This window comes from Molossus molossus, unplaced genomic scaffold, assembly GCF_014108415.1.
Source record: "Molossus molossus isolate mMolMol1 unplaced genomic scaffold, mMolMol1.p scaffold_m16_p_9, whole genome shotgun sequence".
NCBI lineage: Eukaryota > Metazoa > Chordata > Mammalia > Chiroptera > Molossidae > Molossus > Molossus molossus.
In genome coordinates, this window is record NW_023425403.1 from 44409857 (window position 1) to 44431419 (window position 21563).

At 37.7% G+C, this 21563-nt stretch overlaps 1 protein-coding gene across 2 annotated transcripts in view; it reads left to right on the plus strand.

Annotated features, from left to right (window-relative positions):
• GPC6 (glypican 6) overlaps positions 1-21563 on the plus strand; it is a 1055524-nt gene that overhangs the window by 145471 nt on the left and 888490 nt on the right. The gene's annotated exons all lie outside the window — the stretch shown is intronic.

The following is a 21563-nucleotide window of genomic DNA, read 5'->3' on the forward strand; positions in this document are numbered from 1 at the left end:
TGGACACCCCTTTGGATCTCTCTCTCCCAATTCATCTGCATTCCATTTTCATTTCCTGAATCACTGGTTTTCAGCCCACATTTATGCATATTTGGTTTCCGGTTTTTTGCTATCTGAATATAATTAAAATGATAAAATTAATGAAAATATACTGTTTGTATAGTACCGTCTATTTTCAGTAACCTTTTACCTCTTCAAATTGGTGAGCTTGACAGGCCAGCATTACTTTCCCTATTTTAAACATACAGGACAAAAGGCTTAAGGGATTCAACCAAGGTCATCGGTGGGAAGGCAAGCACTGCAACTGACACCTGTCTTACTCTGACCCTTCGGGGTCACTCAGACATCACTGGAAGTCAGACAGTGACCCTGGTCTTGTTTGCTCATGTGACGTTAGACAATTTCAGATGTCTGGTTGGAAAAGCGTAACTTTTACATATTTTGCCAGCTGAAAGAAGAGGTGTTGGACTATCCCTGGAAAAAATGCCGGAGGGAATTCGTCCTCGGTGGTTCATGGGCGGGAGCTCAGCTTTCAGATTCTGCTTTATATCCTGGGAGCAGAAATTGAGGTGGAAGTGAATTTAACCCTCGCTCATTTCCAGAGCTAAACACACCATGACAAAGGTCCTCTGAAACTGTTTTAATTTTTAACTTTTGTGTTATAAAATGTAATATATGTTTTTTTGTAGATATTATAGAAAACTTAGAGAAATATAAAGAAGAAAACTTTAAATGTTCTTAATCCTTCACCAGTAATCCACTATTAAAATTTTAATCCAACTGTAAGCTTGTTGCTTGGGTTTAAATTTTGGTTCTTTACCTTACTGGTTTAAGAACAATGGGAAAGTTTCCTCTGGATTTAAGTAAACTTTTGGACATATGTACACTTATTTTAAAATGGGAATAATAATATTTCTTTCATTGGGGGATTCTTTTTTTTTTTATCCTCACCCGAAGACGCTTTTTCATTTTTTGTTCAGATAGAGCAGGAGGGAGAGAGAGAGAGAAAGAGAGAGAAACATCGATGTGAAAGGGACACATCGAGTGGCTGCCACCCGCACGAGCAACCAGGGCCGGGGACAAACTGCAACCGAGGTACGTGCCCTTAGCGGGAACCGATCCCCGGTCTCTCCAGACCGCTAAGCCAAACCGGCCAGGGCTCATTGAGGGATTCTTGTGAGGGCTAAGGGGATTTATAACATAAAGCACTTAAAATAATACCTGATTACTTACTTAATTTAACTATTATTATTAAATCTCCGGTTATTTTATTTTTTTCAAAAACTGTTACATATATCGATGTATAATTTGTGCCCCACGTTTTCAACTTAATATATATCATAAGCATTTTCCCACATATTTAAGTGTTATTTTAGAATATACATTTCTTGGTTACATTGTATCTTAATTTATTCAGTTGGTCTAATCAATCCCTAATTATTTATTGCTGATGCTTGACTATTGTAAGTTATGCTTTGATAGAATTATGTTTTATATCTTCGTGGGTAGTCCTGGTGATTTCTGTGGGACAGGTTCCTAGAAGAAGAATTAGTGCTCAAAAGTGTATACTTCTTTTAAGGATTTTGAGTCATTTATCTTTTAGAAACAGTTTTATTGAAGTGTACAATTCAGTGATTTGGGGTATATTACATTGTTTTTTACAATTATGGTAGAATACAGATAATATACCATTTAAATTATTTTAAGTGTAAAATTTGGTAGATTAATTACAGTCACAATGTTATGCAACCCTCACCACTATCTATTTCAAAAACATTTTTATCACCTCAAACTCTGTGACCATTAAATAGTTACTACCATTTTATTCTTCCCCTAGACTGTGATAACCTCTAATCTACCTTCTGTCTGTATCAATTTACTTATTCTAGATTTTCCACAGATGGATTCAGTATTTATTGTTTCGCATCTTATTTCACTTAGCATGATGCTTTCAAGGCTTGTCTGTGTTGTAGCATGTGTCAGAATTTTATTCTTTTTTATGGCTGAGTAGTATTCTGTCGTACATTTATACTACATCTTGTTTGTCCATTTATTTGTTGATAGACATTTGGTTTGTTTCCACCTTTGGCTATTGTGAGTCACTCTGCAGTGAACATTTGCATAAAACTATTTGTTCAAGTCCCTGCGTTCAATTCTTTTGGCAATATACCTAGGAGTGGAACTGCTGGCCATGTGATAATTCTATGCTTAGCTTTTTGAAGACCCACCAAACTGTTTTCCACTGCAACTCCACCATTGTACATTCCCATCAGCAATGCGCAAGGTGTCCCATTTCTTCACACCAATATCAACCCCGGTGACTTCCTTTTCTCTTTCTTATTGCTATCCAGTACATGTGAAGTATTGTCATAATGAGCTTTTCATTTAAGTTTCACTAATAATTAATGATGTTGAACATCTTCTCAAGGACTTTTTTACCATTTGGATGTATTCTTTGGAGAAATGTCTATTCATGCCCTCTGCCCGTTTGTAAGCTGGGTTGTTTGTCTTTTTGTTGTTTGAGTTATGTACATTTAAAGAAATTGTTTTCTAAATTTGCACTGGTAATAATTACAATGGAAGAGATGTGTTTGGCTCCTTGGATTTTGTATTTGTGATCTCTTTTGGTAGTGGGATTTAAATTCAGTGGTGCCCTTCCTTCACGTAACCAGCACTTTCATGTGCCAGGCTCTGTGTGGGGTTGCTGGGCCCCAACATAAATGTACTGCTTCTTATGTCTTGCTTTTAAAGTGACCACAGCCCAGAGGGTCTCTGTTTTATTCTCATTCTTGCTAGATATCCATGTTATTCTTTTTTTCCAGCTCAGAAGCTATTTCTTTACTGAAAAGTCCTCCTCAGCTTAGAAGCATGTCCTTTGCCAAGTATAATTATATAGTATTTTGTGACCCTGTGCCGAGTGTGAAATGCATATTCTTAGCACAAACTGACAGCATTCCCTAACACTCTGAGATGCTGCTGAAGTATCTGAAAAGGATTCTATGAAACCAAAAGAGAGTTTTAATAATTTGGATTCAATGTTGATTCTGTTAATAGTAAATTTGTTCTGGGTTTCTTTCTGGGTTGCTCTGTTCCAATCCCTATGTGAGCACTTTGAAACTACATTGAGAAAACAGCTTTCAATACACCCTGGATCAGTCCCAAAACACACCAGAGCATAGAACAATGCTGAAATAATATAAGCAGAGGGAAAGATAACATATTAGTAGAACCACCCACAAGAAAGACTGAGTCCACTGAAGCAAAAACTTTTTCTTCCTTTTACTTTCACAAATCTCATCTGCAGTTCTCCCCCATTAAGCCTGTTCGCAGGGTTTTCCAACTAAGGAGTCAGATTTAGATCCGGTCTGGACTGGATTGCACCCTAGGGAGGCATGTCTGCTCCGAATGAGTGATGGTGATTGGAGAAGTGGTGCACTTCCTTTCATATTGTGCAGACTCCACTTGGCTTTTCAGAAACCGACTATCCAACACCTTGTTTTTCTTGGCCATTGTTCTCTGGCTGCAGCGAGGGAGGAGCACCTAGAACAAGAGTAATTTGAATGGAATCTAAAGTATCCCAAGACTGATTCTATCTGGGGGTCTGCATGCCATGACCGGAGCTAGAGTAGCACCAGGTGAAGGCAGTTTTGTTCTCCAGCAGGACATTAGATCAGGGCTAGGACTACATACAGGTGTGTGGGATGTATGGAGCCATCATTAATTAATGGCAAGTCACGTGTAATGAGCTCTAACTATAGGTTAAAGCAGGCACTATGCTAAAGACTTGACATGGATGATCTCCTTTGATTCTTCCTTCAACTTCAAGAGACAGATAGTCATTATTTGCATTTGAAAGACAAAGACTAGCAGAGTGACTAAACAATGTCCAAAGATTACATGCCCACTAGGTGGTAGGGTTGGGATTCTAAACTGAGTATGTCTGAGAGTAGCCTGGGTATTGACTATGTACTAATCAGCTCTCTCAAGAGAGAGTGATTTTGTCTATTGCCACATCTGTCCCCACTGGCCACTGGTGGTATTCTGAGTTGCTGATCGTTTTTGAGTATTGTTACATATGATCACTTCCGGTGAGAAAGAAACTTTCTTCAATTGTTGCTTGATAAATTTTCTCTCCTCACCCCCACCCCCAACACACACACCTGTGAGGAATTTCCCTCAGGTCAACCAAGGTTTCTCTTCTGTCCTCTCATCTCAAGTGTGTGATTTTAAGTGCCAGGGTCTTCGGTGATGATTGTTTTGATTGGAAACATCCAAGCAATAGACACAGGAAATGAGTGCTACCCAAGTGCCTGTGTTGCTTTCCTCCATCACTCTTGATACATTTGATAATCTTACTCTTTTTGTTTACGTGTTTTAATACTCCCTGTCTTTCCTCTCCTGTCACCTACATGAGTGTAGAGGCCATATCCAATTCGTTTTCCACTATCTACCCATATCTAACATGGGGCCGAGCATGTGGCAAGTGCTTAATAAATCCACATCGGGTGAAAAAAATCAAAGGACTTGTGTGAGTTCTCTCTGAGTGGCTGGACACAGGAATCCATATACACACAAAAATCTTTATTAATATTTCCTGCACCCACGCTAACATGAACATCCAGTTTTGGGTGGAAAGAATGGAGGGGCCGTGTCACCTTGACTCATGGATCTGCTCCTCTTGCTGTTGAGTATATTTACACAGGAAGAAAGACCTTCTGTCCCTATAAGTCCAGAGACCGTGCTGCCACCCAAACTTAATTTTTCCTCAGGTGCACACGCACTCTTTCTAGGTGGTGTTTGATAAGCAGCTCACACCTTCCCAGCATCCCCACTCTGGGCGTCCTGGAGGCTTTTATCCAAGGAAATACGGACCTCTCCTGGAAAGGCCTGGGTGTGTATTCTACGAGCTTCTTTTAGTTCACAGGAGATAAGTAACTGGCTAGAACTTGGAGTTTCAGGTGAATAGGACTCTGACTAAAAATTCAGAAGATACCACCATACTTTTATGCATATGAAACTCAGTCAGTTGAAATAATCACAGGAAAGCATATTCTAATTAAACATTTCAAGGCCGGGTAGGGAAAGATTGACCTGTAAGCCTAAATTCAGTGCAGGAGATAGATGCAACTAGCCCTTTGGTGGCTTTGGACCCACCGCACAATTAGGTGACTTTTTTTTAAGCTCACCTTTTCCAACCTGAACTGTGTCTCCTCACTTACCTTCTCTCACTTGGGGGTTCGTGATGATGTCCTTGTAGACTTACCAGGTGTTGCTGACCTTAATTTGGCCATCTGATTTTCTGTACTTTGTACTGAACTTGTGTGAGTCTCTGTGAGAACTAACCCCCACTTGGCAAACTGCTCCTGAGTTCCGATTTCTGTCTTTGCTTTGTAATTGTTTAAAATACTCCTGGTCTGTTCTTGGGTTCTGTCTAGTTTGCTGCAGCAGTTCAGGTGAGAGTCTGAGGCTTTTTACTTTTGTATCTTCCTTCTTTTCCTTCCTTCCTTTCTTTTTTCTTTTGTTTTTAATCTTCCTTCTCCTTCCTTCCCTCCCACCCTTCCCTCCTTCCCTCCCTCCCTCCCTCCCTCCCTCCCTCCCTCCCTCCCTCCCTCCCTTCCTTCCTTCCTTCCTTCCTTCCTTCCTTCCTTCCTTCCTTCCTTCCTTTCTTCCGCCATTCACCACATTTTATTGTAATCCTTTAAAAATACAGCCAGGGACCCTGCTTTCGTAGCACTTACAATCATTGAGGACACCAAGGATTAAAGAAATAATTATAGAAATAATTGAAACTTGTGATAATGGCCTTGAGGGCAAAAAATAAAGTTTACAGTGAAAGATTCTCACAGGGGTTGTTACTAATCTGGGAAGTTGAGAACTGAAGGATGAGCCCCAGTTGGACTGGTTGGAGTTAAGTACAGAGTGTGGGGAGACAAGCCTGTAAAGGCCGTGGGGCAGGGAGAGGTTGGGTCCTTGCAGTCATGCAAAAACCACCTCTGTACACAGCTCACTGTCCTCCCTACTTTCATTCCTGATAGCATTATTCAACATCTAACATAATATAAATTAAAACTACTTTTTTTTTTTTTTTTTACTGTCTTCTCTCATAGTATTTTTTAAAAGATTTTTAAAACTTGATTTTTAGAGAGAGGAAGATAGAGAGAGAGAGAGAAACATCCGTGTGAGAGTGAAGCATTGGCTGCTTCCAGCACGCACCCTACCAGGGATCCTGCCTGCAACCCCTGCATATGCCTGGCCCAGAACTGAACTAGCAATCTTGTGGTGCAGAGGACGAGGCCAAACCAACTGAGCTATTGCCAGGACTCTCCCGTAATATTTTAAGCATTATGAGGGCAGAGCTATTTATCTGTATTGTATGTATACATGCTTTGTATTTTTATTGCAGTATCTCTGGTACCTAGAATAGCATCTGGCAAACAATGGGTGCCCAATATTTTTCACAGTCATTGGGATGGGACCATGGTGAATGCAGTGAGCCAGAGAGCAGGGCACTTGGTTGTTAGGGTAGAGAATGAAGTCTTGTTACGTGAGGTCACTTTTGGCCATGCTTGAGATTTAGAATTTTATCCAAAGTTCAGTGGAAAGCATACCATTAAATATGGAATGTGACATAAATTACTACCTTTTTTCCCCCCCAATTAAAGGATAACACAGTTTCTCTTATTAAGTCAAATTATGCTAGGTTGTAAAAAAAAAAGTGATATTGTTTTAAACACTAGCATTTACTCTTGAACACAGTATAATAGAACCCAGAAAAGAGAGGTTAGAAAGGTTTTAACACAAGTCTCTACCCATGTGTCAAAGAGCTGTAGAGAAGTCAACTTCTGAGTAATATTTTTGCCTCTTCTTTAATGAATTTTTTTTTTAGGAAATGAAGGGTGTTCTATTATAAGCTTTTAAAAAGCATGGACTGGTTTACTGTGTGTATATATTTTAAATGATTACACATATCTAGCTATTTATTTATATACAGGCCCTTAGGTTAATAACCATTAACAAGAAACACTAGTCAGATAGAGCAGGACCTATCTTTATTTTGCACACGAATAAATTCACAATAAGGTTGTGGGAAGGAAACTACCATCTGTCTACCATGGATCTGGCAATTTACATATTTATCTTATTTAATTCTCTCAAAACCCTTTGAGAAAGGGAGCATTATTTTCCTTAATTAGACGGAAGTGTAAATGTCAAATAGGTTAATGAAGGGGTCCAAGGTCACAGAACAGGTAAAGAGAAAAGTCTGGGTACAGGCTAGGTGTCCCTGAAATCTGCGGTCTTCTCGATCACATCTGACAGCTCCGGGGGAGTTCTGAGCAGTCTGCTGGAAAAGCAGTGCTAATAAGTAGTGCAAGTGTGTGTGAAACTTAGGTCTTCTGACCCTTGAGCCATTTCTGCTTTTTTTTTTTCCCCCCATTATAAGATGATACATCAGGTACTGCTTCTAATTAATTCTCCAAGTACCAAGCCAACTTACTTCCTAAGCACAAGGGAAGGACAAAGCGCTCCAAGCAGTCAAGTGTGCTAAGCCCTCCGGTCCCAGATGTGCAGTGAGACCTTTCACCTCCTATTTCTGATGAATGATTTTTTGATCTGTAAAAGGAGAGCCCTGGACCAGATGCTCTCGGGAGTCCCTTTAATCTCTGTTATTCAGTGAAATATAAAGTTAATTTTATTGGTGCTCAAAATATGTAAGGTTTGGGAAATGTTGGAGGAACTGGAGTGGCCACGTGGTATGAATTCAAGGCTCATTTCTTAGCACTATACTCCACCGACCGACCGCAGCCATGGTGGGCTTGCACTTCTGGAAAGCTCTACAAACTAGGTTTTGTTGCATGCCAGTCAATCAACAGTCTTCAAATGCCTGTGTAGTGAGCCCTCTCTACCTGTTTGCTCTTCTCGATCTTTTTCTGAGGTCAATGCTTCACATACAACTTACTCTATCAGAAGTAAATCTAAGTGTACTTATGAGACTCATTTTCCAATATAATAGAAATAAATAGAGAACTTGATCACTTCCTGTCTCTGTAGCTTCCCAGATAATTCAATTGGGCTTTGGAAATTGTGTACTTATGAATATACATATCTTAAAAAATAACTTTTAGTTAATGATTTTTAAAGAGATTTGAGCCGTCTTTATCATCTTTATCGTGCTAATTGTTCTTTCTCTGCCTCTTTATTTTATGAGCTACATATTTAGTTAACTCAATATGAGTTTTTCAGTTGAAAACAAGTGTATCTTTATAAAACTTCCCTTTTATTAAATATACTTTTGTCTTAGTATACCTTTCTTACTGGTATAATGTTGATACATTATAAAATGAAAATACTTTTTTGCCTTCATGTAATCATCTAGAAATTATGAAGTTGTCCTATCTATGTGTGGGGAGCATTATTCTGGCAGACAGCTCAGATTTCTCTTGTGAGTTAAGAGACAGAATTATTTCCTGTTACTTCAAATGGTAACTTTGTGGTTCTAGATCTCGATTTAGGCTTTTCTGCTCCTTTACAACAGTTAAACTTTATTTTTGCTTCGGAGTATTATTAACCTCAACAGAAATTAAAGAAAAAAAACTGTGATGAAGACTCAAGTTCTGGGATTTGATGTATTTTTAGGGAAGGTTAGGAAGTGCATTGGGTCTTAGAGGAGGAAAAAAAGCAAACAAACAAAACTTCAGCTGCCAAGAGGAACCTATAATTAGGGACGACTGGAGTTACAGAGCGGACACAGCGAACTCTGAATGAGGCTCTGACCATTCTCAGTGGATCAGAATACGTGTTAATTCTTCACAGTCTTCTAATTTCCCACCTTGGTGTAAGGTGCGTTATTCCAATTATTTTTGCAAAATTAAACTACAATAGAAGAGGTCATTTAAAATAGAAATAAGCATCCTATTAACTTTTGTGTAGAGAGGCTGATTTTTGGTAGATTGTTTGCTTGTGTAATTGACTTCCTAAATTACGTTTTAAAATCAGCCTTGTGTTTTGCTGGATATGTTTGTGAATACTAGAATGATTGACGATTTTCAGGAAAAATTTTGGAATTCATTGAAATCTTTTGCCAGATTATCTACCTGAAGGAGGTGATAAAACTCTTTCCTATAAAACTTTGTTTTATATAGTAACAGTATTGGAGTCAGAATTTATTAGATTATCCATTCATTTTATTAACAATGGTAACATTTCTTATAGTCTTGATTTCTTAAAGAAACACTATCACATAGAAGATATAAAGCCCATTCTGGTTAATCACCTCATTAATCCAACATTTAAAGAGGAGGAGAGGAAGACAAGACTAAGGATGGGAAGTTCTTTAATGAAATATGAAAATTAATGAATACTGAGAGAAGCCAGTTCTTCTATTTAAATTTTACTGTGGATTATTATTTTTCTATTGGTATCAATTTGATTTTCCCCCCCTATTTCAAACCAGTGGAATTCCCAGGAAAACTGAATTATGAAGTGCAGAAGCAAACAGGCAAAAGGAAAGCTAGCCGGAGATGCCTACCACTCTTTACTCTATCCTGGTACAATCTTTTCTCCTTCTTCCTTCTGTTCTCATCTTGGGCTCTGTTTATATGTGTCCCAAGCCCCTTTTCTTCTTAAATTCAGTATGTGTCTGTCCCCTGGCATATACAATTTTGGTTGGGGGAGCTGAAGTATTTTGTTGGGGAGCTGAATTATTGAGTGGAAATGCTATCAGAGTGAGCAAAGTTTTGGGGATCAAAAACAGATCGGATCTGCTGTGTTCTGGCAGCTGTTTTGAAGATGTCGTGCCAGCATTTGACACTAGCTTGTGTATGGCATTAGACAAGTCATTTCAACCTGGAACCCTTCATTCTCTCATTATCTGAGGTGTTTCTAGACAGAACATTCCCAATTTTTTTGCAATTCTTTATTTTCTTATCATCTTGTTCATGACACTGATGTGAGTTCCCTTGAATGGAACCGATTACTATTGGAAGACTCCTTAAACGCAGTCGAACACTGTTACTTCATAGCTGAGTAACCTGATGACTGACAGTTAAAGGAGATATTGACCAGGGTCAAAAAATAGAGGCATATTTTGTAAGTTACCTAGTACTGTGGAACAAAATTTATCCCCAAACTTAGTGCCTTTTAAAAAAAATTTTTTTTCCTTTATTGATTTTAGAGAGAGAGGAAGCGAGAGGGAGAGAGAGATAGAAACATCGATGAGGGAGAACATCGATTGGCCACCTCCTGCATGCTCCTCACTGGGGACTGGGCCCACAACCTGGGCATATGTCTTAACCAGGAATTGAACCAGTGACCTCTTGCTGCATGGGTCGACGCTCAACCACTGAGCCACATCGGCTGGACAAATTTAGTGCCTTTTGAAACATCAGAAATTTAGTATTTTCCACATTGCAGTTGCACTGGCTTTTTGGTGCATGGGTCGACACAGCCATTGAGCCACACGGCCGGGCTAAACTGGCTTCTTTGCATGCGTGTCATCCCAGAGGTCCAAGAAGGTGAAAACAGAAGTTGCAAGGCTTCTTGACGCTGAGGTTCTGGAATTTGCAGAATGTTACTTCACCTACATTCCACTGGTCAAAGCAGGTCAAAGGACTTCCCAAATTTAAGAGTGGGGGAAATAGAGTCCACCTCTTGATTGGAAGAGTGTTGGAAGAGTGGCAAAGAATTTGTGACTGTACTTTATCTACCACACATAGACTATCATTTCTTCCTCTAAAACCTATTCCACATGATTAGTTGACATTTTTCTTTTTTTTTGGCCAAGTCGTTATGTAGCCTTAAAATCCTTTTTAACAGAGTGCTCCAGACAGCCACCACAGATCAATCAGAACTGCAACAAGAAATGAAATGTATCTGCTGTCTGGACTCTGCCGTGGATTGTCGATAGAGCCTGGATGGAAGCTTCAGAATCCCTGGCTTGCAGTCCAGGATCTTTTCTCTCACTTCTGGTCAGTTTTTTAAAATTTCTCAGGTTATGTTAGAAAGTTATTTATTTCTATCACTAAAGTTCTAAAAATATGAATCCTTTTAGGCTTTGAACGGTGTCATCATGTATTATGTCATCATGTTTTCTGAATCATGACCAATGGTATAGCTTGGATCAGTCAACATGATTACATTTGGATCAATATTGTAATTATTGATACATGGGATATTCTATCTCTTGATGTGATACAATGAGAATGACACAACATCTCCCATGTAGCCCTTTTGCCAAGTCTAATAATTATGAGACAGTCAGACAAATACATGAGATGTTTCACACAAGAGCTAGTCTGAAATCTTAAAAAGAACAGTTTCATAAAGAAATCTTAAAAGATTTCAGTTTCATAAAGATATATACATGTATGTACACATTATATGTATATATATTTATTTAATACTAGAAGGAGAAAGCTAATATGGCAAAAATATTAATTGACAAATTGATGTGATAGATCTGTAAATCTTCATTATACTTTTAATTTTTGAGGATTAGACATATTTCTAATGAAAAAGTTGTGGAAAATGTCACCAACTTGTATTTTGTGGCTGAGACTATACCTGACTGAGCTATAATGATAAAATATCCAATGCCAACTATAGAATTAAATTCAAAGGAATTAAATTGCAGAATGGTACATTTCTAAAAATGGTACATCTTCTTACAGACATACAGAAGGGGACACATCTCCAGTACAGGCAATTGTATATGGTAATTGATAGAAAAGTTGGCCAAATTGAAAACAGTAATATATCATAATTAAAGGTATTGAGGTTTATTTATATGTTGTGTGGGAATATGGTTCAGAGTCAAATATAATGCCAGAAGACCTGGATGACAAGGGTTTCATTTCATTCTGCCCAGATTCTGTGAATGACTTTGAGCAAATTATGTTAACTTGTGTGGAACTCGCTAATCTGGTTTACATCATTTGGCTTGTGTAAGGATTAATGACCTAACCGCGAAGTTTGGTAAACAGCTTGTATTATCTACATTTTCAGTTGTAGAAGCTTATAGAGGATCACTGTGCTGAGGAGCTAAGGTAATGTTTCCTCACTCTGTATCTATTTAGAGATTGTTGAAGGATTCTGTGCATGCTTTTATCCTCTCTCTGTAAGTTATAATACTAAGAGAACCATACCTGTATTTTGACAAACCCGTTTTCCTGAACAATTCTTAATTTCCTTCTCAAGTAAGATTGTGTTTAGGGGAGGAGATCCAGGTAGAAAAAAATATTCCTGACTACATCATCTGTGAAAGCATTGTGCCAACTCTGTGCTCCAGAACTGTAGGCAGTTGAGAGCATATGAAACAATTAGATAGATACTCTAAACTGTGTTTAATAATTTATACAAATACAGGTCTTTTAAGAGAAGGCTATGTCTACTGTAGAGTTAGAGTGGAAGAGGTGAGACATGATCTTGTATAACTGGGTTGGAAAGGCATTAGTAGAAGAGGGAGACCAGAGAAAAGAAGTCCTGTATGCATGTTTGTTATGTGCATAGACGTATGCAGGAACAACTCCTATGCTGACACTACTGAGATTTAATTGGAGCCCTGTCTATTGGAGGAAACTGACCAGTGTTGTTGGATAGATGCAGGGAGAGTGGTGCAGCACTCATTGGAGTCAATATGTGGTTGGCAACAGGGAGAAACCAGTGGTTGCTGAATTGAGGATTGACAATGGCATGATTGAATTGGAAACTAAGGAATGCATGACAGCATTATACAGGCAAAGACTAGCAAAGAACCTTCCCTTGGGAATTTTGGATGGAGATGAGTGTTCAACGCTGAAATACAGGCTCCAGCAAAGCACCATTAAGGAAGCTTAGGAAAAGGAGTGAGGTTCCATGGAGGAAGGAAGTAATGAGGTCTATGATTGATTAGTGATGTCTGCCTCAGGCATAGTTTAACCCCGTAAGCACACCTATTATGTATTTGTGGTTTCTGTGCTAGAGGGAAGAAGTAAACCCAAAATTCCAACCTATGTGATGAAAAAACTAATTGGAAACTGGTCGGGAGAAAGTCTATGATTTAGTTTCAGTTACACTTTAATTTGAGGATAGCATGTTATGTACGTTTGGGGTCACTGTCACTGGTACCTGCCAGGAGCTTTGATGAAGAGGTGGTCAGACTCGAGAGGGTGTAGAAGACAGAGCTCCTATGGAATCCAGATGCATAAAACATTTGCTCTGTGAAGCTGCTTAATTATGCGCACATACATTTTCTTGCAATGATTACTCAGCTCCATGCACTCTAGTTAATTCAGGCAGCATTTTGGTGTAGTCCCCATGTGGTACTATTAGCCAGCTGGCAGCTCACTACCCCACATTACTGATTTAGATGGACAAAGAATACAGTGTTTGTATTTAATCTAAAGTCATCTTTAAGGGACTATAAGCAATAATCATTGCTACTTGATAGCTATAGCAAAGAGGAAACAGTACTTAATTTTGAGATGTTCTGATAAGAAGTTGTGCCTGGAATTGAGTTCTGGTTCTATCTTTAGCTCACTGGCTCTGTGTCTCTGAAAAACACTTCCTCACTCTGGGCCTTGTTTTCCAAGGCTGAAAAAAAAGGAGGTGGTATCCAAACTAGGGATGGCGAGTGAGTGCTGTCTCTTCGATCCTGAATCTCTGGCCAACAGGGCCCTCTTCACCTCTGATCTTGCATGCGATATCACAGTCATTTAAGCACTTTGCACCAGTTGGCATGTGATGAAACCTTTTGTTGTCTGTGAGATAGTCAACCACAGACGGAAAAAAAAAAACAAACATTAACAGGAATAGCTATGGTGAATGTTTGTTGAGCTTTTACTATGTTTCAGATCCTAGGCTAAGAAAGCACTTTACATGTAAGAATTTTACATGTTAACAATTACATAAATATAAGTGTTTTCAATTAAGGAGAGACGGTTAAGAGCAAGTGCAATTTCAGCCTCAAATTATGGGGCAAAGTATTAAAGTTAGTTGGAATAATTTAAGAAAATAGCCAGAAGCGTTTTCTTGTTTTAAGAAAACAAGGTAAGACTGCCATTTCTAAGCCCCAGCCTGGTACTGGTAGAACATCACCTAATGGTGTTGGACTAAGAGAATTAGTAACTGGGTGAATGAATAAAACTGTGTGGCAAGGATTGCCCTCAGATCATGGATTCAACCTGTTTCTTGTTGGATTAAAATCTGCTGACCTGTTAATAACTTTATTCTATTGGTTACTTAATTGATTCTCTCTAATAGGAACCTTTATGTTCTAAAATAAGGCTTAATTGATGATTCAGAGGTTGCAGACTTCCAATGCAAAACCATCCACAGATTATACTTCTTCTTTCAGCCGCTTTACAAAAAGAGATTTTGGAAAGCGCTTCCATCAGTACTCATTTATCATTACTAAACATAAAGCCTAAATTTATTATTGTTCTTCCTCAGGGCTAAAGGTTTTGGGTGTACATCAAGTGAAAGAGCAGCTGGTGAAGCTATTATAAGTTAATGACATGATCACGGTTTTAATAGGAATAGCATGTCTGCATTTGGACTGTGTCTTGCCTTAAAGAATATAGACCAGTTATTTAAATAAATTCTACATCGTTTGAACTACTAATGCTTTAAAAAGAAAGTGAGGTGAAGACAGTATTTGTGAGTTCTGACAGTTGGGATACAAATTTATTATGTCAAGTCAATTTTCCTTTGAGTTTCTAGGACTACTGTATAATAAATGGACCTACAGAGTATATTAAATAAATGGATTTTATTTTTCATCTGAAATAAGAAAAAAGAAACTTATGAAGTGCTATCCTAGAACTCTAGGACATTCATTGAATTTCTGGCTCATAATACAGCTTCTAAAAAGCAATTATAATTCTCATATTAAACGTCTTCCAATGACAGATCTCTCTGGAGTGACTGTCACTGGATTCTTTCTTTACAGAGAGAGCATCTCATTTCTCAGGGGAAATGGTATTCAGCAGCATCTAAAATAGTCCTAGGCAAGATAAAGCCTTGGGAATTTTATCCTACCCAAATTTGCAATCATTGCATCTGTGTATGCCAATGACATACTCTGCTATATTAAGTAGCAACTTCTGGTGTTTCCCATATCATGTAAGCACCTTTATGCCAGAAAGATACTTTGCCATCATCTGCACCATGGCTCTCCATGCCAGATATGGAGCTATTACAGTTTAAGTTCAAGTTCTTCCCAGCAGGCTCACTAAGCCCAAAGCTTGCTACCACTTCTTGGTATTTGACTTGTAGCTGAGAGATCAATTCAGCTGCTAATATGGTCCTACCTTTGTTGGAATCTTCACCAAAAGACACCAAATCTTCTGGGGACGAGGTAGATGTTGGGTGTCTGTTAATGACCTGCTTGCCTCCTCATGATACCCACTGTCAAGTCAGTGTCCCTTACAGCGTGGATGCAAGGATTGCCATGACAGTGTCTGTCCACATCCATTTATTCCCAGCACCCAAGGCAGACTCTGCGGCTGCACTGCATGTCAGTTTGATTATCTTGGTGGCTGGAGACACGGAGCAGAGAGTGAAATTTTTCAAGTGCTGATTGAGAAAGACCCACTTAGTGCAGTCAGACAGAAGTGGGCAGATAAGAAGTTCCCAGATAGCAGAAGCACAATACATTTCTGATTATTACCATTATTCAGTTATACCAGTGTCATTGAAAAGTCATTACATTCTCTTCTGCATGATTCAGGCATGACGAGACTGAGCAAACCTGCGCCGGTGTCCTGATATCCTCCTTAGGTGGAGAGCAGAGATGTAAATAATAAGGGGATAGAACTCCACTTTTTAGTTGAGCCATTTCTGGCTCAAAAAGAAGAAAAAACGTACCCCAGAAGAAATGCGGTTTTCGAACAGAATTAAGCAAAACCTAGCAGGAAACGTTAGTAGCAGAGTGACGATACTGATTAGGTCCTTTAATTATTTACTTACTGAGTATGAATCTGTGAGCGCTTTCTACCCTCTTCCACATACCTACAGTGACTAACAAACCGTGATGATTAGAGGATAAGTAAATGGTCCTTTTATAAGTTATATCTGGAAACCTGTCTAAATGCTTTGTATAATAGGCACAAATTTAGCTGATGCCTTCATTTCTACTTGATACAAGCATGGACTTACTTTTGTGGAGATGTCATATTCTTTATAAGAGACAGAGAAAAGAAAATAGGATTATTCTTGATATGACAAATTTATGTTCTGTTGGTCGGAGTTTTTTTTTTAACAAAAAATTTATTTACACAGGAAAACATTAGGTGATAGATTTTTTTTTTTAGTGTGTGTTATGCAGGAAAACATGTTTTTGTCTACATTTAAGGTGACCCTAGCAGATGGCAAACCTTGAATGCTTATTTCATATTATAAAGGAATGTTTAATGGGTATTTGATAGCAGTGATTGTCACAGTGCTTAATAATCAGTATCTCTCCAACTGAGCCCTTTTTATTTATTTTTTTATTTTTATTTTATTTTTTTTGATTTATGAATTTTTATTTATTTTTTTGTTACAGATATTTTACCTTTTTACCCCATTGGCACCCCCCACCCTACCCCCCCTCCACCCTGTCCCCGGCTTAGTTGTCCATGTCCATTGGTCATGCATACATGCATATAAGTTCTGTGGTTTATCTCTTCCCACCCCCCCACCCCCCATCCCCTCTTCTGAGGGATGTCAGTCTGTGCCCTACTTCCATGTGTCTGGGTCTACTGTATTCCTCAGACTGTTATGTTCATTATATTCCGTATATAAGTGAGATCATGTGGTATTTGTCTTTTTCTGCTTGGCTTCTTTCACTTAGGATAATACTTTCCAGGTCCCTCCATGTCGTCTCAAAGGATAAGAGATCTTTCTTTCTTACAGCTGCATAGTACTCCATTGTGTATATGTACCACAGCTTTTTTATCCATTCGTCTCCAACTGAGCCCTTTTTAATCTATTTTAGTAAATGACGATATATGGAAACATTTGAGTGAACCAATTACAGTAGCATTTATTGAATCCCAACTATGTACCAAGTACTGTATTTACTTCTTTTTTGTTTTGTTTTGTTTTTTTATCCTCACCCGAGGACATTTTTCCATTTTTTGTTCAGGTAGAGTGGGAGGGAGAGAGAGGAACAGAGAGAGAGAGAGAAACATCGATGTGAAAGGAACACATCGAGTGGCTGCCACCCGCACAACCGACCAGGGCCGGGGACAAACTGCAGCCGAGGCACGCGCCCTTAGCGGAAACCGAACCCGGGTCTCTCAGGACCGCAGGCCGACGCTCTAACCGCTGAGCCAAACTGGTCAGGGCCCAAGTACTGTATTTAGCTGAGATATGAGTCAGCAGGAAAACCAGGTCAATGATTCTACTGTGATATTTCATTGCAAACTTACTGCGTATATAAAGTTCTGTCATAGAAATTGATGGACATTTACTTAACTTTCATCTCTTAGTTCTTTTATAAAACAGTGATTTTTATCTAGAGAAATAAGTGTAAAAATCATGAAGTTAATGGATTTATACTATTCTTTCAAATGCAACCATATGATATATTTTGGGGAAATATTATGATTTTAATAGTATTGATGGATGAATGAAGGATATTTTCACCCATTTTTAAGAATAGATAAATTTAGTAGATATTCTTTTCTGAATCTTCTTTATTCCAGTATTTACCCTTCATATTGCCTCTTGATTTTTCCCCAAAATAAAATTGGTTTAAAAATAATTTTAAAATGCTATACTTTGAATAGTTTTATGCTTAAATGAAAAGAGAAAATTCCCCTTGTCATATTCTTTAAACATCTTCCTTCAAAAACATGTGTAGTAAAAATCAAATTAGTTTGGGTTTCACTCTTTGGAATTTATTTTATGTCACTTAACTTTATTGTGACACAGAAACAGTTGCTGAAAAGAATACTGATTTTGACAGTTTCTTACCCAAAAGAATAAACCTCCCCTCTCCAGCATCCACCAAAAAAAAAAATTAAAGGATGGTCAGGAACCATATTCCTCTGCCTATGCTAATTATTAGCCCGTCACACCCGGAGGAGGGGAAGAGGTGTTTTACTCATAACCTTTGAATGATGACTTGGTTCAGGTAACCACCTATGTCAACCATGTGCAGCTTTGTGCTCTGTGGTTTTCCCATCTAGATTCTTAACAGTGTTCTCAGTTTCCCAAACCCTGCTTATCCTCTACTACCAGCTAAGATGCTTCAATGTCTGTGAATTCATAAAGCATGCCGGATCATTTATTGTTTCTACTGAGAGAGAATTATTTTTGCCCTTTTCTATGCTTTCCTAGTACTTTTGTAACCTTCTCCATTGTGATTGGTCACTTTCTATTGGATGTTTTTCTCTCTTTCCCTGGGACTGAAAAATTGTACACTTTCAGCAGTACAGTGGTCTGTTTCTCAGAACTTGGAGGATGTGGGGACCATTACTTACATTTATGTAAGAACACTGCTTGGCATACTATGGGTGTTCAGAAATGTTTTACAAACAAATAAAGACTGGGTAGTCTGGGACAGCCCAGGGTATTTTAGGAGGAGACCATGAAGGGTTTGCCAAAGTGGTGTTGATGGGAATGGGAAGGTGGAGATAGATGTAGGAGCATTCATTTTATAGACTTCTTCTTAAAGCTTTGCTTTTTCTTTCCTGATGTGATTATTTGTTTAGGTGCATTAAAGTCAGTGACACTTTTTTGACCCATTTCAATATAACTATATTGAATAACAAATGGTGACAAATAACAAAGGAATAAAAGGTTGAAATAGATAATTGATATATTTTAGCAATAAAAACCACACCAGTCATTCTGTTTTTGAGACATAATCATGGTTAACATTTGTTCTGTTATTCTTAAGACATGTTGGTCTAAGAGTTGGGAGACAATCAAGTAGAATGATTATCATCATAGATTGTGAAATTTGTATTCAGATTTAAAATATATATATTTTTATTGATTTTTAGAGAGAGAGGAAGGCAGAGGGAGAGAGAGAGAAACATTGATGGGAGAGAGAAATATCAATTGATTGACTCCCTGTGGGCACAGTCTACCAGGGATCAAGCCCCATAACCTGGGCACATGCCCTGACTGGGAATTTAACCGGTGACCTTTCAGTGCTCAGGTCAATCAACAGAGCCACGCTGGCCAGGGCTGTATTTACATTTTGACTCTGCTGTCTACTGTGTGATTTGGGCCCTGCTGTCTGGTGTGTGATTTGGGCCCAGTTTCCTCAGGTGTTCGGTGGGTATCATAATAATTGTACTCATTTCATAGAATGAATCTGAGGATTATGTAAGGACTGAGTCTAATTCCTGGTACATAGTATATTTATAAATTATATACTGTTTATACCTATACCAAATATGATAACTTCTAAGCATGGTTCATATTCTAAATTTTCTTAATTCTTTGTGGTATAAATAAGCACCTTCCAATAATTGCCTACAGCATTCATTTTAATGAGTACATAGTATTCATTTATGTGTATGAGAAATTCTCATTAATTTTTTCATCATCTTTTACTTAAAAAATAAAGGTACAGTGATCATTCATAGTTAAATCTTTGTGCAAATCTAAGACTGCTTCTCTATGATTAATTTTCAGAAGAGGAGTTACTACGTCAAATAGTATGAATATATTTAATGCTTCTGATACAAATAACTAGTTTGTATTCCAGAATATCACTATTTCTAGTACTGAGTATTCTAGTTTCTTTTTAGTCTGGGCCTATTTACTAGGTGAGAGAAAATATTTTGATTAAGTTTACATATATTTGAATACTGAGGGGAAAATAAACATCATCAATATTCTTTTAGGAATTGATTCATTAATTCATTAATTCACTCAGTGAGCAGCTGATCTGTATGCATCCTTTCCTGACTTTTTGTTGCTTAGTGATCTTTATTTTTTTAATTTAATTATATTTTTTAGAATTTATTGGGGTGATATTGGTTAATAAAATGACATGTTTCAGGTATACAATTCTATAATACATCTGTATATTGTATTGTGTGTTTACCCCAAGTCAAGTTTTCTTTCCATCATCATTTATTCCCTTTACTCTCTTATACCCCTCTTCCTCCAGTAGTCACCATATTGTTGTCTGTGTCTATGAGTTGGCGTGTGTGTGTGTGTGTGTGTGTATGTGTTTTACTTAATCCCTTCACCTTTTTCTCCCTGTCCCCCAAGTCCCCTCCCCTCTAACAGCTGTCATTATTGGTGCATAAAAATGCAACTGATTTCTGGATATTTATTTTGTATCCTGCTACTTTATTGAATTCATTTATAAGTTCTTGCAGTTTTTGGTGGAATCTTTAGGGTTCTCTATGTACTGTAGCATGTTATCTGTAAATGACAGTTTTACTTCTTCCTTTCCAATTTGGATGTCTTTTATTTCTTCTTCTTGTCTGATTTCTGTGGCTCGGACTTCCAGCATTATGTTGAATAAGAGGGGTGAAAGTGAACAACTTAATCTTAAGGGAAATGCTTCTAATTTTTTCCCATTGAGTATGATGTTGGCTGTGGATTTGTCATATATGGCCTTTATTACTTTGAGGTATTTGTCCTCTGTTCCGACTTTGCTAAAAGTTGTTGTCATAAATGGGTGCTAGATTTTATCAAATTCTTTTCTGCATCTATTGATATTATTATATGGTTTTTATCCTTTATTTTGTTTATGTGGTGTATCACATTCATTGATTTGCAGATATTATACCAGCCTTGCATCTCCAGAATAAATCCATCTTGATCATTGTGTATGATGTTTTTAATGTATTGCTGGATTTGGTTTGCTAATATTTTGTTGAGGATTTTGTTATTTATGTTCCTCAGGGATATTGGCCTATGATTTTCTCTCTTTATAGTATCTTTATCTGGCTTTGGAATTAGGATATTGCTAGTCTTGTAAAAAGAGCGTGGGAGTCTTCCCTGCTCTTGAAGTTTTGAAATAGTTTGAGGAGGATAGGTGTTACTTCTTTGAACATTTGCTTAAATTCATCCCTGAAGCAATCCTCTCCAGGACTTTTGTTTGTTGGGAGTTTTTTGATTACTGCTTCAATCTCATGAGTTGTAGTCCATCCATCCAGATTCTCTGATTCTTGGTGATACAGTTTTAGAAGATTGTATGTTTCTAGAAATTTATCCATTTCTTCCAGATTGTCCAATATGTTGGCATATTATTGTTTGTAATATTTTCTTACAATCCTTTTTATTTCTTTGGTGTTAGTTCTTACTTCACTTCTTTGAGTTTTGATTTTATTGATTTGGGTCCTCTCTCTTTTTTTCTTAATGAGTCTGGTTAAAGATTTGTCAATGTTATCTTCTCAGAGAACCAGCTCTTCTTTTGTATTTTTTTTTTCCTGTCATTTATTTTAGCTATGATCTTTATTATTTCCTTAATTCTACTCACTTTGGGCTTTGTTTGTTTATTTTTCAAGTTTCGTTAAGTATAAAGTTGGGTTACTTGAGATTTTTCTTGTGTATTTTTTAAGATTGACCTATAATATTATGAATTTCCTTCTTTCTTAACTTTTCTATTGCCATGTGAATCTCTTTTTTGA